Below are 14,192 nucleotides of genomic sequence, written 5' to 3'. Positions count from 1 at the left end.
TACTCCTTCCAAAGTGTATCACCTCACACTTTTCAGGGTTAAATTCCATCTGCCACTTATCTGCCCATTTGACCATCCCATCTATATCTTCCTGTAGCCCAAAACACTCAACCTCGCTGTTAACCACCCGGCCAATCTTTGTGTCATCCACAAACTTACTGGTCCTACCCCCCCACATAGTCATCTATGTCGTTTATATAAATGACATTTGACAGCTGTATCTCCAGTCAGCCAGGCTCCAAGCTCTGGAATTCTCTCCTTAAAACCACCCCCATTCACCACTTCTCTTTAAGACCATCCTTAAAATGAAGCTCCTTCACCAAGCTCTTTGCTCATTTCCCCCCCACTATCTCTTTACTTGGCTCAGGCGACCGTTATTTCGATTAGGAGGTTTCTTTGCTTTGACGATGCTCCTTCAGAGCAAGGTGCTATCCATAATGCTATCAGTGTCATTAAATGTTCGTGATACATTTCTGTATCTTATATAATCTTTGAAAAACAAAGAGTTAAAAAGCATCATATCGGCATTGTGCTGTATGACCAGTGTTGTGTAAAATTTATTTGTTGTGCGTGGCCTGTTTTAGCAGTGCACAGACCCTTTAAATTTTTGTATGGTATTTATCACAGAACAAGGCCTACGTTGTACCTTCTAAGCTGCTGCACAACTGCTTAACGGGAACATTGCTGCCAACATCTGATTGCAGACAAGCGGCTCAGGGAATGGTAACTTAATTGTTTATGCTGGATGATTAAAGTTAAATTGGACACATGCAACCCTAAATACAAATGTAAATTGTATTCCATTTTTTTCATGTTCCATGTCGTTGCTGGTGGTGAGGTGTGGGTGGATGTGGAGGGGGGAGGGGAACAAATGAAAACTCATGTTAAAACCCTCCAGCTGGAAACGTTCAGCTTTTTGACAGTCAGTGTTTTGGGGTTTGCTCTGATGCTCAACATACATTGGAAATGTCTAAACCCAGCGGCCAACGCAATCAGAATGAAACTGGGCCTGGTGCTTTATCCACTGCGGTGCCCGATATTACGGCTGGTAACAACATGGCGGTTTCCCGTGCTGAATTTAATTCTGTCAGCACACTTGCTGACTTACAGAGCACTACTCTCACTGAATTTGCTGGACTCCGTTCGGAACTGCGATCCTCTGTTGCAACTCTACAAACCTCTGTGGCTACTCTACAAGTCTCTGTTGCTACTCTACAAGCCTCTGTTGCCTCCCTCAATCAAAGGCTGCAGGGATGTTGAAGAATCAGCTACTGACTCGAGTGACAGAATTGCAGCTCTGGAGACCTGCTGCACCCAGCTGGAAGTCCAAAATGCTAAATCGCTGATGAAGGTGGATGACCTGGAGAATCACAGCCGAAGACACAAATTTAAGGATTCTCTCGGTACAACTTTTACCGAGGTACTTCTTTTGGAGGTTTTTGGCAAGGAGAGTTTTGATTCACCGCAGGTAGTGGATCAAACCCATCAGTCTTTGATGTTGCAGCCACAGCATGGTGAGTACCCAAGGCCGATAATACTAAAACTGCATCTCTATAGAGTGAAGGAGCAAATTTTGCATCTGTCCAGAGAAAAGGGTCAACTATACTTTCGTGGAACCAAGATATTCATCTACCCTGACTTCAGCGTGGATCTAGCCCAGCATCGTGGAGAATATAAATTTGTTAAAGCCCAACTTCGTGAAGCCGAACTTAAATATGGCTTTCTGCACCCTGTTTGCCTGTGTGTAACTTTCAACAGAGTGAATAAGATTTTCAGCATGCCACTATAAGTTTCAGCCTTTGTCAAGGGCACGATTGTACTTTCTCTTAATAATTCATATCGAGACTTCAGCCAGGACAAAATGGTACTCAATGCTTAACTAGGTATCTATGTGTGATGGTTGTTACACGATAAGTTTTGTTGGTAATACCAATCTCTTTGTATCTTATTTCCAAATTGCAATAATCATGGGAAGTTTTACATAAACACTATGGGTGTTTATTTTTATTACCTTTTACCACATGTGCAATTGAATTCTTTGAGCATTGAATCCCTCTCTTGTTGAATACTGTATTGCAAAACTGTTGCTTCAGACAGATTCTGCACCTTGTTTAGCATATGCTGAGCATATGCTAAATACAATACTTTTCTTTGGGGTATCTGATTGTATATTTCTTTAATGTGGGTTGTCTTTTCAAGACACACTGGTAAGATAGGAATGAATAGTACGCTAGCCACGAGGGGGGAGCATTCACTGCATTTGGGGAGCTGATGTAAGCTTTTCTCTCCTGCTTCTCCTTTTATTTTTTTCTCCCTTTTTTTTCTCCCTTTTCTTCTTTTTTCTCTTTTCCTCGTCCTTTTCCAAATGTACATATATACTTTCCTTTTGGTCAGTTTTTAACATTCTTTAGATGGATCAAAAATATTTAATCCTTCATTTGCAATGGTTAACCTGTGGGGGCCATATGCTTTGGGCAGATGTTTCATTCTAGTTTTCATAGTAAAGTGAGAGGCGCAGAAATTCTAATCCATAAAGGCGTTCCCTTTGTTCATTCTCAGGTTAGAGCTGACACTCATGGCCACTATGTTATAGTACAAGGCAGACTTTTTAACTGACCATTGATCCTAGCTAATGGATGTGCACCCAACTGGGATGATCACCACTTAACTTGAAACTTTTTATTTTGCATACCCAATTCAGACTCCTATCACTTGCTTCTTGGAGGAGACTTTAACGGAGTTCTTGGCCCAAATCTAGATCACTCATCCACAAAATCTGTTCCAATATCAAAATCAGCCTCAGCCATCAATTCTTCTCTGGATACATGTGGATTTGTAGACTCATGGCGTTTTCTATACCCATCGACAAGACAATACTCCTCTTTCTCTTCTGCTCACACCTATTTGTGCATTGACGATTTTTTTCACTGACAAGAAGCTGCTCCCGTTAATTCAATCTTGCGCATCACAATAGTTTTGTGACTTCTGATCATGCCCCCTTAGTTTTAGCAAAAAAAACACCAAAAAACCCTTCAGCTGTGTTGCGCAGAGCATTGCTATGCACTTCCTGCATTGTGTGCGTAGTATGGAATTTGAGTTTATTTTTCCAACACAGCCTTCCCAGCAGCTGGAAAGAGAGGGCGAGGAATTGGGAGCAGCAAAATAACAAAAAGTTTGAAGCCATTTAGAATAACTAGTCAGTTACCAAAGTGTTGACACCTGCATAATGAACTTGTCTCACTCAGTACAATCAAAATAGTGACAAAAATATAAAATGGCAGCACTTTTGTAACATCAAGAATTAGAATTGGAATTGATACAAAGTTTTGAGACACAAGATTGCATTTCTAAAACAATCATAATCTCTTAAAGAGAAAAGTTAGATGGACATGCATGTTTAAGGAGGTACCTTACTCATGAACGTATTTTGCAAACTCTTCTTTATGTCTCTCCAAGAAAGAGGCCCTAGAGACAGATTTTATTTGTTTCCATTGTAGGAATGTAAAATTGTGAGTTCTCAATTCAAGATGACTTACAATATGAATGTGATGCTCCTTTAATATTAAGGCTGTATGAGCATTATTATGGCTATACAGATAACGAGGGCTTCAAATCCTAGTCATTAGGAATATTGTACACACAGGAGCTTTGGCTTCCAGACCAGAAACATTTAACAGAAGTGCATATTAAAAAAAGCCCTGTTTGTGCTTGTGGCAGGTATCTAATGACATCAAATATAGTACGTACAATCCTTTAAGTACACCTAATTTCATAAGATATCTTCCCTCTTATTGTATTCCACTGTGCTGATATGAGCAAAGTGCAGCAAAATTCAAATGCCAATCTTGCAGAAAAAAACTTGCTCCTGATAATGCAAATGTGCTCAAGAAAGCAATGATTTGATAATGGCATGCAAAGAAGCTCAGAGATAAGCATGTCATTTTACAATTGCTGCTCAAGTTCATATAGCACATAGTTATCATTCTCCCTTTTTTTCCTTAGAGTTCAAGGTTATGAGTGGTATTTGTGGAACACATTGCCATAGAGGCAATGACTGGGCATGTAGGAATTTCTACAAACTACGAACAATTCAACTGCTCATTACTGCTCATCTCTACACATAAAGGAACCCAACCTCCTCTAGGAAAGGCTTCATTTATATATTGTGCATTTTACCCATTGTTTTTCTGTGTAATTTCTTCAGCAGTGTTGTTGTTAAAATTGTTAAATAAAGTAGAACAACCAGTTATACTCACTGATCATTTTCTTCAATCCATGAATTGTGCTGCTGTACAATTTGAAATTAAAAATATGTTAAACAACTAATTTAAACACCACATCAATCCATCGATTTTTGAAAAACCGGTTGAAACTCTAAGGGTTTAATCTTTGCAAGTTCTTAAATCTTTTACAGTTACTGAATTTCCTGCTGTGATATGTGGTTGGAATTTTATCTTCAAAATTCAGTAGTTCAAGGATTTGTGGAAAGTCAGTCAAATTCTGAGAGAAAGGAATGAACTTTGCACTCACATTGGATACCTGCCACATGCGCACACTCATTTTCTAGAACTAGGGGGTCACTGTTTAAAAATAAGGGGTCGCTCATTTAAGACAGAGATGAGGAGAATTTTTTTCTCTCAGAGGGTTGGGAGTCTTTGGAACTCTCTTCCTCAAAAGGTGGTGAAAGCAGAGTGTTTGAATATTTCTAAGGCAGAGCTAGATAGATTCTTGATTAACAAGGGGGTGGAAGGTTATCAGGGGTAGGCAGGAATGTGGGGTTGAGGTTACAGTCAGATCAGCCATGATCTCATTGAATGGCAGAGCAGGCTCCAGGGGCCAAGTGGCCTACTCCTGCTCCTAATTCGTATGTATATTCGTATGTATTATAGAATGACATGTATGTTCTGCAACTTTATTCACTGAGTCTCCCCATTCCGTCACTGTAGACTTAAACATCTTTGTTATGGAACATCTGCACATTTAAATGCAGTATATGCAGGTTCAGTGTTTAATATTGAAGATATTAGATTGGCAATCTTACTCTGTTCTCTCTGAAGCCAGATACATATCTATGTATACGCTTCCCATTATTTAGGAATTTCATAAAATTTTTATTCAACTCAATTTTTTGGGGGGAAATTGGTGAAAATAATTCTGAAAATTGCACTTGGGGCAGGAAAATACATTTATTTTATACCAAAATTTCTTCAGAAAAATTGCGTCATTTGGATAACAGTCCTGAATTACAGGCTTTAGGGCAGGGTAATGGAACTGACTGGGTTGCTCTACAGTGACCCACCATGGACTTGATGGGATGAATGGCTTTCTCCTGTTCTGTAATGACTCTGACTCTAATTCTTCAGCAAGGGACCCTTGAATAAAAAGCAAAAATCAAGCTGCCATTGTAAAGCACAAAGCCCTGAAAAATCAACCCCAGGTTAAAAGTGGTCATTTTCCTCAGTAATGACTAATAATGAAAAATTAGGATCAAAGCATGTCCTGCTACCTACAAAGTCTCTCAAACATGCTGATATTATTACTACAGTGTAAATCTATCAAACTTGAAAGAAGTCTACATAATCAATTATATGCTAGAGTAAATGTGGATTCAAGCACAAAGCAAAACCGACAGCATAAGTTTTGTTGGGCTGAGCATTCTGGAAACATACCAGGTAGAAGTACCCTTTTCAGAGTGAGCCAAATTTCATGTTGACCAAATTAGAGAAGTTCAGTCATCTAAATAGTTCTTAGATGCCAATCCAAAATTTCTGGCATTGCTTGACAAGAGACTTGAACAAAGACTTGGCAGCTACGACTGCTAAGATCAATAGTTGGAACACCAAAAGACTACTCACAATGTCAATGTTAAAGTTTCTTAATGTCAATTACATTGTTAAGGGAAACAGCTCATAGGTATTTGAACAAATAAAAATAGGGGATAGCTGGGACACTGGGTGTATGTGAGGAGTGTTGATACTGAACAAGGCCAATAAACTCTCTCAGCAAGGAAAGGCTCTTTGTCATAGATTGACTTCACTAACCAGCCTGGATCCAAAATGCCAACTTAAATACATTTTAACAAAATACTTTGATTCAATGGTACCAAACATATTGTCTTCCAGATGCTTCTACTTAAGGACACTCGCTGTGGCACTGTGGGTGTACCTATACCACATGGACTGCAGCAGTTCAAGAAGGTGGCTCACCACCACCTTCTCAAGGGCAATTAGGGATGGGGAATAAATGCTGGCCTAGCTAGTGACACCCACATCCCGTGAAAGAATAAAAAACACTCCCAGTCCTTCCACGACATTCCCACCATCGTAAGCTCAGAAGTGGGAATATTCATTGATGTTTGCGCAATGTTCATTTGCAGCTCCTCAGATACTGAAGCAGTCCATGCTTGCAAGCAGCAGGACTTGGACAACATTCAGCCTTGGATTGATAAGTGACAAGTAACATTTACGCCACATATGTGTCATACAGTGACTATTTCCAACCACAGAGAATCTAACAATATCCCCATGAAATTCAATGGCATTAGCATTGCTGAATCTCCCACCATCAACATTCTGGGGGTTACCATAGACAAGAAACTGAACTGGGACAGCCAATTAAATACTGTGGCTACAAGAGCAGGGCAGAGGCTGGGAATTCTGTGGTGAATAGCTCACCTCCTGCCTCCCCAAACCCCATCTACCAAGCACAAGAATATGTCAGGGGTGTGGTGGATTACTCCCCACTTACCTGAGAGAATGTAGCTCCAACAACATTCAAATTCAACACAATCCAAGCCAAAGAGGCTCACTTGATTGGCACCCCATCCACTACCTTCCACATTCACTCCCTCCAAAACTAACACACAGTGAAAGCAGTGTGTCTCATTTAGAAGAAGCACTGCAACAACTCGCCAAGCCTCCTATAACAGCATCTTCCAAACCTGAGACCTCTACTGCCCAGGAGGCTCAGAGCATCAGATGCGTGAGAATACCAAATTCCCCTTCCAAGTCACACACCATCCTGACTTGGAAATATATCGCTGTTTCTTCACTGTCACTGGGTCAAAATCCTGGAACTCCCTTCCTAACAGCGCTCTGGGTGTACCTACACCACATGACTGCAGCGGTTCAAGAAGGTAGTTCACCACCACCTTCTCAAGGGCAACAAATGCTGGCCTTACAAGTTGTACTCATATCTCATGAACAAATTAAAAAAACACTAATACAAGTTAAAAAACATTTCCTCCTTCACTTCTGCTTCTCTCTTTCAGTTCTCATTTTCACACTACTTCATATCTATAGATCTCTTTTACCTCCTCAACTTTTGTTTTTCATACTCTCTTTCCCATTTCCATTTCTTGCTCTCTTCCTTACTTTGGCAGCTTGTCTTTCTCACTTTTCCTCTCTCCCGCATCCTCCAATGCTTTGTACTTTCCTTTCTTCTCTTCTTTCAGCATTTTCACAGAATCACACAGTGCAGGAGGGGCCCTTCGGCCCATCGAGTCTGCACCGTGTCCTTAGCAGCTTTCTTTTCACTTTTTTCTACAGCTCCCAAGCGGCAGCTTGAGGAGTAGCACCAGGAAGTTAAGGGAGCCAAAGAGCAGCATCTATTAATCAACTCAGGAGAAAACAGGGAGAGAGACTTTTGAAAGTGAACAGCGAATGGGGCTTCCAAAGAGCACGGAGGAACAGGTAATTGATAAGCCAACTTCTTTTGATGTGGGGCTTTCCCATTCACCTGCAGTGAAAAGTCAGAGCTGCCAGTTCCAGTTCATCAAGAAGGTAAAATGGACAAGCTTAGCTAATCAGTACCTGAAGGCTAAGGAAGTTAAAGATCAGCCAGCGTTCCTGATCATGAACCAGCGTGGAAAAGGTGCTAGTATTAATATTGGTAAACACATGATAAAGCTCCACTATGATACCCTTTATTGTCACAAAACCTCTAAATGTTAACTGTCCAGATCGCATTTGAAGGATGGCCACTTCAACAGCAACAATTCGCATTTATACAGCATTTTGAACATAGTAAATCATCCAAGTTGCTTCACAGGAGTATTATCAGACAAAAGGGATTGATTCCATCCCATTTGGTTTTTAAGGAGTATTTTGAAGGAGGACAGAGAGGTGAGAAGGCTCAGGGAGGGAAATCCAGAGTCTAGGGCCTAGACAGCTGAAGACACGGTTGTCAATCATGGGATAACTGTAATGGGAGTTGCAGAAGAGGGAAGAGTTGGAGAAGCACAGAGATTTTCGAGAATCATGTAGGGATGGAGATAGGGAGGTGCAAGCCCATGGAGAAATTTGAAAACAAAGATGAGAATATTAAAATCAAGGTATTGCTTAACCATGAGCCAATGTAGGTCAGTGAGTACAGGGTAATGGATGAACAGGACTTAGTGTGAGTTAGAACACAGTTTGTATAAGAGGTTTGTATAAGATGGTGGAAGATGGGAAGCAGGACAGGTGACTCACCACCACCTTCTCAAGGGCAATTAGGGATGGGCAATAAATGTTGGCCTTACCAGTGACGCCCACATCCCAAGAATGAAGAGAAGGAAATTTTCAGTGAGGTGTTGGCGATGGTGAGTGTTAATAGAATCATACCCCTGCCAGAGTCAGTAACTTCAGAAGAGGACAAAAGAAAAGGAGAACAAATTGGGAAGAAAAACATTATCAAAGTCATCTTTAATTCTGGTGTTAGAATGGATATTGTATCCACCTCCGATATGAGTATAGAATCATGACTTTAAAATTATGCTTGCAGCTATTCCTGAATCACTTTCAAACTATTCAGTGCTTTCATGGCAAGAACAAATGCTTGTAAATGTATTTATAAATTAGCTCAGTTTCCTATTCTCAGAAATTCTTTTGTGCTCTTGATATGATTGCATCATTGGGTTACCAAAGGATTATTTCAATCAAGACTGTCATGGATTTTTCTATCAAAATAGTTTCACCATGTCATCAGATGTAAAGTACTTCCTAATTTTTTTGTGTAGTCTGCAGATTTACATTTTCAAAGTGTTATAATACTACTTTTGGAATAAATCATAAATGTGACACACAAGAAATAAATCTTAAATTGTACACCGTGTAACCCTCCTAAATACACAGTGATAATATGTATTGATTTCATATTAATTGTTTATAGCAGAATGTAAAACTTCATGGAGTTTGTAACCTACGGAAGAAGCTAATCTGTTCTTGTCAATGAAGATAAAAGGCATTCTGGACATTGTAACACCATGCATTAATCTTACCATCCTTTTTAATCGCATAAATTGTAACAGTAAAATTATAATTGAAAAAAAGCCCTTTGCATCTTCAATGGGTTAGTTAAATGCAAGATGCCTTATGACATATATTCCATGCCTGAATTGGTCAGATGACTCCTGTGTGACAGTCAGGAATTAGTTATGGTCAGCGACGCAAATTAACTTTAAATCATATCCCATTTATCTGTTTGTGCCAAGATTAATGTTTACAGTATAAAAGGCAAAATGATGCATTGAATAATCCATTGTGCTTTAGTTCCAGTTCAGCAAGGGGTATTGAGAAGCAGCTACAGAACATGCTAGGAACACTCTCCTCAAGGAATTTTCAGAGGGTGGATAGTTTTAATCATTTGAGCATGACATAATATCATTCCCATTAAATATGAAAAATGTTTGGAAACATTCCTTTGAGATGCCTTGGAATGTTTAACGATGGCACAGTGGCTATATAAATGCAAGTTGGTGTTTTTGTTGAATGCACATGGTCATTCTGCGCACAGTGTACACCTGCTAATGGAATCTATCCCTTGCTACAACATCATTTTGCTCTTTTTTGCAGAATATATAGTACATGAGGCTCAGCTGGTTTCAGCTGGAATAATTGGCCCTTTCAATAGAACTGGCACAGGCACAATGGGCTAAATGGCCTCCTTCTGCACGGTATTGTTCTATGATTGATACAAAGCAGGTATATGAACAGTGTACGACAGTGAATCACTCGCTGCATGATCCTTCCCAAGGCAGAAAATAATAAATATGCCATTCATTTTCTCTCCAAATATTCACTTTAAAACTGGAGCCGATTCTCTGGGTTAAATTTTGACTTTGTGCGAATGTGAAATGACAGCCAATTTTATATTTTTAGATTTTTACTTCCATCACAGTCAGAGGACCATGGAATAGGATTAATGGTCACCATCGAAACTATTCTGATTCATGGAGAAAGTTCACTAATAGTTATAGCATTGGGTATCTAATGACAATACACTAAAGTAAGCATCATCAATAAATTTTAAAAAAGCTGTTCAAAACCCATTCACATTTCTCCCCTCCTTGAGGACATCGACTCCTGCTAGGATTCACCTTTATCATTTGGGATGGAATCCATGGTTTCAAAGCTTGTATTTTCAAGACAGACCCTGACTGGACACTTCAGCTAACTGAAAGGGATACTGAACCTTTAGATTTTTTTAGGAAAGAGAAATTTCAGTTTGCTGGGGAAGCTGAAGCTGGTGGAAACCAGATAAAAAGACACAAGAGTCAGGAAGACGGGCTGGATTCAGGAGCTGGGAATAAGCAAAAGCGTGATTGCTGCAGTCATTTCTGTTGCTTGGTGATAACATTGCTGGATCTATGCCATCAAGACCGTCATGAGCAGAGCTGAGCAGGTTCTGCACACGTGTGCCACTTTGGTGAAGACTGTGCCCATGGAACCTGGGTTGGTTGTGCACTGCTGTTGGCTGGGTATTGGGCTAAATCCTCAAAGAACAGAAGTTGTAATTTCTACCGGAGAAAGTCCAGAGCTTTGAAGGACTTTTGGCTTGAAATTAGCATCATATATGCTGAGTGGGCTGTGGAGTGAATCCGTGAGCTCTGTCCTTGTTGTGTCTGCTATTTATAGTTTATATCATTCGCAATTTGCCTGTTAATGCATGTTTAATTTATATTGATTTTTGATTTTTACACTAAAAGTTTTAAAAAGAGAAACTTGCCCATTGAGCTTTTACACTGGGATCATTTGGGAAGTTCGGTTCTTTCGGGCTGTTGGTCTCCATGGGGATTGTAACACATTACAGTTATGAAAATGCATCCTTCCAAAATGAAATCATGATACAGCATGGGAGACAATTCAGTCCAAATGTGTTTTGCATGCAATCTAACATGGCTGCACAAGAATTAGTTATTTGTTGCCTGCAAAAACCATAAAGACTTGCATTGCATAAGTAATTGGATCACAAGGTGCGTTTGGTGCATTTTATTTCATGCATCGGCTTTCCAGAATACTAACATTACAGCTTTTTAATGTATACATGAACAGGGACCTTTGTTTAAAATCTCGTCTGAAGGACAATAGTTTCAATACTGCAGCTCTCCTTCTGTACTGTATTGGAGCTTTAACCTGGACTATGTGCTCAAACACTGAAGTGGGACTCAAGCCCACAACTTTCTAACCTGGTGACAATGGTGCTAGCAACTGTGTCAAGCAAATATACAGGTTAAACTTCAAAGTCCTAGCCCCTGACTCAATTCCCTGACAAATATTTGCACAGTGACATATATAAGAAATCCAGTATTAATACCTGTCACTGGTCCTTTCCTTTTTGGCACCAGGAACGAATAGATATGTTCCTTTACCTTCTACAGAGCAATTCTTTGCACTTTTTCTGGCAGCTCTCCCTGCAAATATTCATAGATTCCCAGGGGTTACCAAGCCCCTAAAAATAATACTAAAATACATTCCTGGGGATGCCCAAGTGTCAACTATCTGAAAGAAAACAGTAGCAAGTATAGTTTTCTTCTAATTATAACACAATAATATGCCAGGAAGTCAACAAAATACAACAAACTGATAGACTGAGGATCCAAGGATCCTGACTTGAAAAGCTATGCCACAAAGAATGGTCAAAGACCCATGGTACAACTGCATAAATACATGAACTGACTGATCTGTCACTTTTCTCCTTCCTGATAGAAGAATAAAGTTGCTGAACATCAAGACATTTGTCGTAAACATCTACAAATAACTGGCTTTGATCTAAGTCTCAGGAGAATGTGGATAAGCACATGGATAAGAATCCAGTTTACTGAAGTTAAGAATGAGAGACTATGAACTCTACTGTTATGTCACTGACCCACTTCTCCCATGTGCTCTATAATTGCCTATCAGTGAATAAGCTGTCTGAACAATTAGTGTTTCCGCAAAAACTTAAACCACTTTGGCAGTTGTGCGAAAACTACAATACAGTGTCAGTCTCATTAAATTAGTAAGAATTCAAAACTAATTGCCTTGTTGTCAAATGTCAGAACTGTTGTACATTCAAATCAGTCTGTAAAGGTTTCATTTCCCAACACGAGTGTGAGTTACTTTTATACATCAGCTTTGGAGGCCACCTGTCTTTTCCCAACACAGGAGATATAGGTGCAGCACCAACCTACAGGGTGAGTTTTTTAAATGCTGTCAGTTTCAATTATAGTACATGACTGTGTTTGCTCTGTAGAGCACATCAACAGCCCCCTCCTAAATCAGACACCAACATTTCTGTGTGGCCACTGTCATTCAAATATCTCAAAACTCGGACAAGAGTTTCGTTATTACTTAGACTGGCTCAGGAAATAGCATTTTCACTGACTCCAGGAGTTTTTTTTATGCAAAGTTGTGGTATTCAGGCAGCAAATTGCACTACAAGCAACAAGTGTAGAAATTTGCCAGATTTGTCACAGGATGTCACGCTACAACAAATCACTTGCCCTGCCCATCAATACTTGCTTGCTTGCCAGCTCAGCTCCAACGGCTTGTTAACGTATCCAATAGCTTTCAGCTTAATGCAGAACACCAAAAGAATGAAAGTTCACATAAAATGGAGTAGCGCTTGCTCTCAATGAAGGATTCCTGCATACTTCATTGCTATCCCTGTGGCAGGGTGCCAAAGGGAAGATTTCCACCCGTACATCTACATTGTGGTGCATAATGCTCGGGTTGAGCAAACCTCTAATATAATAACCTTGGGTGGAGATAGGAATACTTAGAAAAATCGAACAATTGTCTCTGAATCTTGCTCAGGATAAGAACCCTACCCCCAGATCTGACTTAAATACACCGCAGAAGGGTAATACCAAGAGAGAATAGAAGTGGAATCATCACCCCAAGTAAGTCAGAGCTTTAGAAGAGGAGGGGAACACATTGAAACAGCTAAATGATAACATTTAATTCTGTTCAAAATAGGATGGAGTGAATATGGCGTCGAATATATATAAATACCACACAGGAAGAAGTCATAAACTGCATTACAAAAACATCAGCAGCCGTTAAATGTCTATTGAATAAAATGTTACTCAGATTTTAATATATTTAGAGGGTGAAGCTGAGTTTCATAGTAATTTATTCTGTGCCTCCAACTTGAGTGTGAAATCTCAAAATGAAATAATGCGTTCTGTTTACATACAAATGTTGGTTTAAGATAGACTGAATCGATGCTTATGTGTCTGTCACATCTCAGTGGTCACACTGTAAGTCAGAAGGCTGATGGTTCAATTCCCACTCCAGAGACTTGAGCATGTAATCTAGGCCTACACTCCAGTGCAGTACTGAGGGAAAGCTCTACTGTCAGAGGTGCTATCTTTCGAATGAGGCATTAAATCAATGCCCCATAGGCCTTCTTAGGTGGATATAAAAGATCCCAGGGTACTATTTTAAAGAAGAGCACAGGAGAAGTCCCTCCATTGTCCTGGCCAATATTTAATGAAGACCGAAAAGAGACTGTCTGCTTGTTACCTGGTAGCTTCCCTCCCTAACAGCACTGTGGGTGTGCTGACACCACATGGATTGCAGCGGTTCAAGAAGGCAGCTCACCACCACCTTCTCAAGAGCAACTAGGGATGGGCAATAAATGCTGGCCTAGCCAGTGACGCCCACATCTCATGGAAGAATAACTGAAAAGTTATTTTTGGGCACTTACTGTTTGGGCATAAATTGGCTGCTGCATTTCCTACATCACAACAATACCTACACTTCATGAAAGTGCTCCAATGGCTGTAAAGCAAATTAGGACATCCTGAGATTGTGAAAGGTGTTATGTAAATGTGAGTCTTTCTTTCTTCTTACTTCAGTCCCAGTGGAACGTTTATTTTGTTATGATCAAAATTTGTTGGTGACATTCCTGAAGGAGTTCTTCTTAAATCATTCCAACAGATGACTCTG

General features: G+C 39.9%; 1 protein-coding gene and 1 long non-coding RNA gene across 2 annotated transcripts in view; one reads left to right on the top strand and one right to left on the bottom strand.

The window, feature by feature from the left end:
* Nucleotides 1–14,192, bottom strand: part of LOC121291367 (parkin coregulated gene protein homolog) — a 982,704-nt gene that overhangs the window by 104,432 nt on the left and 864,080 nt on the right. The window lies entirely within an intron of this gene.
* LOC121291369 lies at nucleotides 7,608–12,342 on the top strand. The gene is made up of 2 exons (XR_005945991.1): nucleotides 7,608–7,691; nucleotides 11,967–12,342. It is a non-coding gene; the product is annotated as an uncharacterized LOC121291369 (long non-coding RNA).

The sequence above is a fragment of the Carcharodon carcharias genome, chromosome 19, assembly GCF_017639515.1.
Source record: "Carcharodon carcharias isolate sCarCar2 chromosome 19, sCarCar2.pri, whole genome shotgun sequence".
NCBI lineage: Eukaryota > Metazoa > Chordata > Chondrichthyes > Lamniformes > Lamnidae > Carcharodon > Carcharodon carcharias.
Note: the sequence above shows the minus strand (reverse complement) of the source record. Positions and strands in the feature narration are given on the sequence as shown.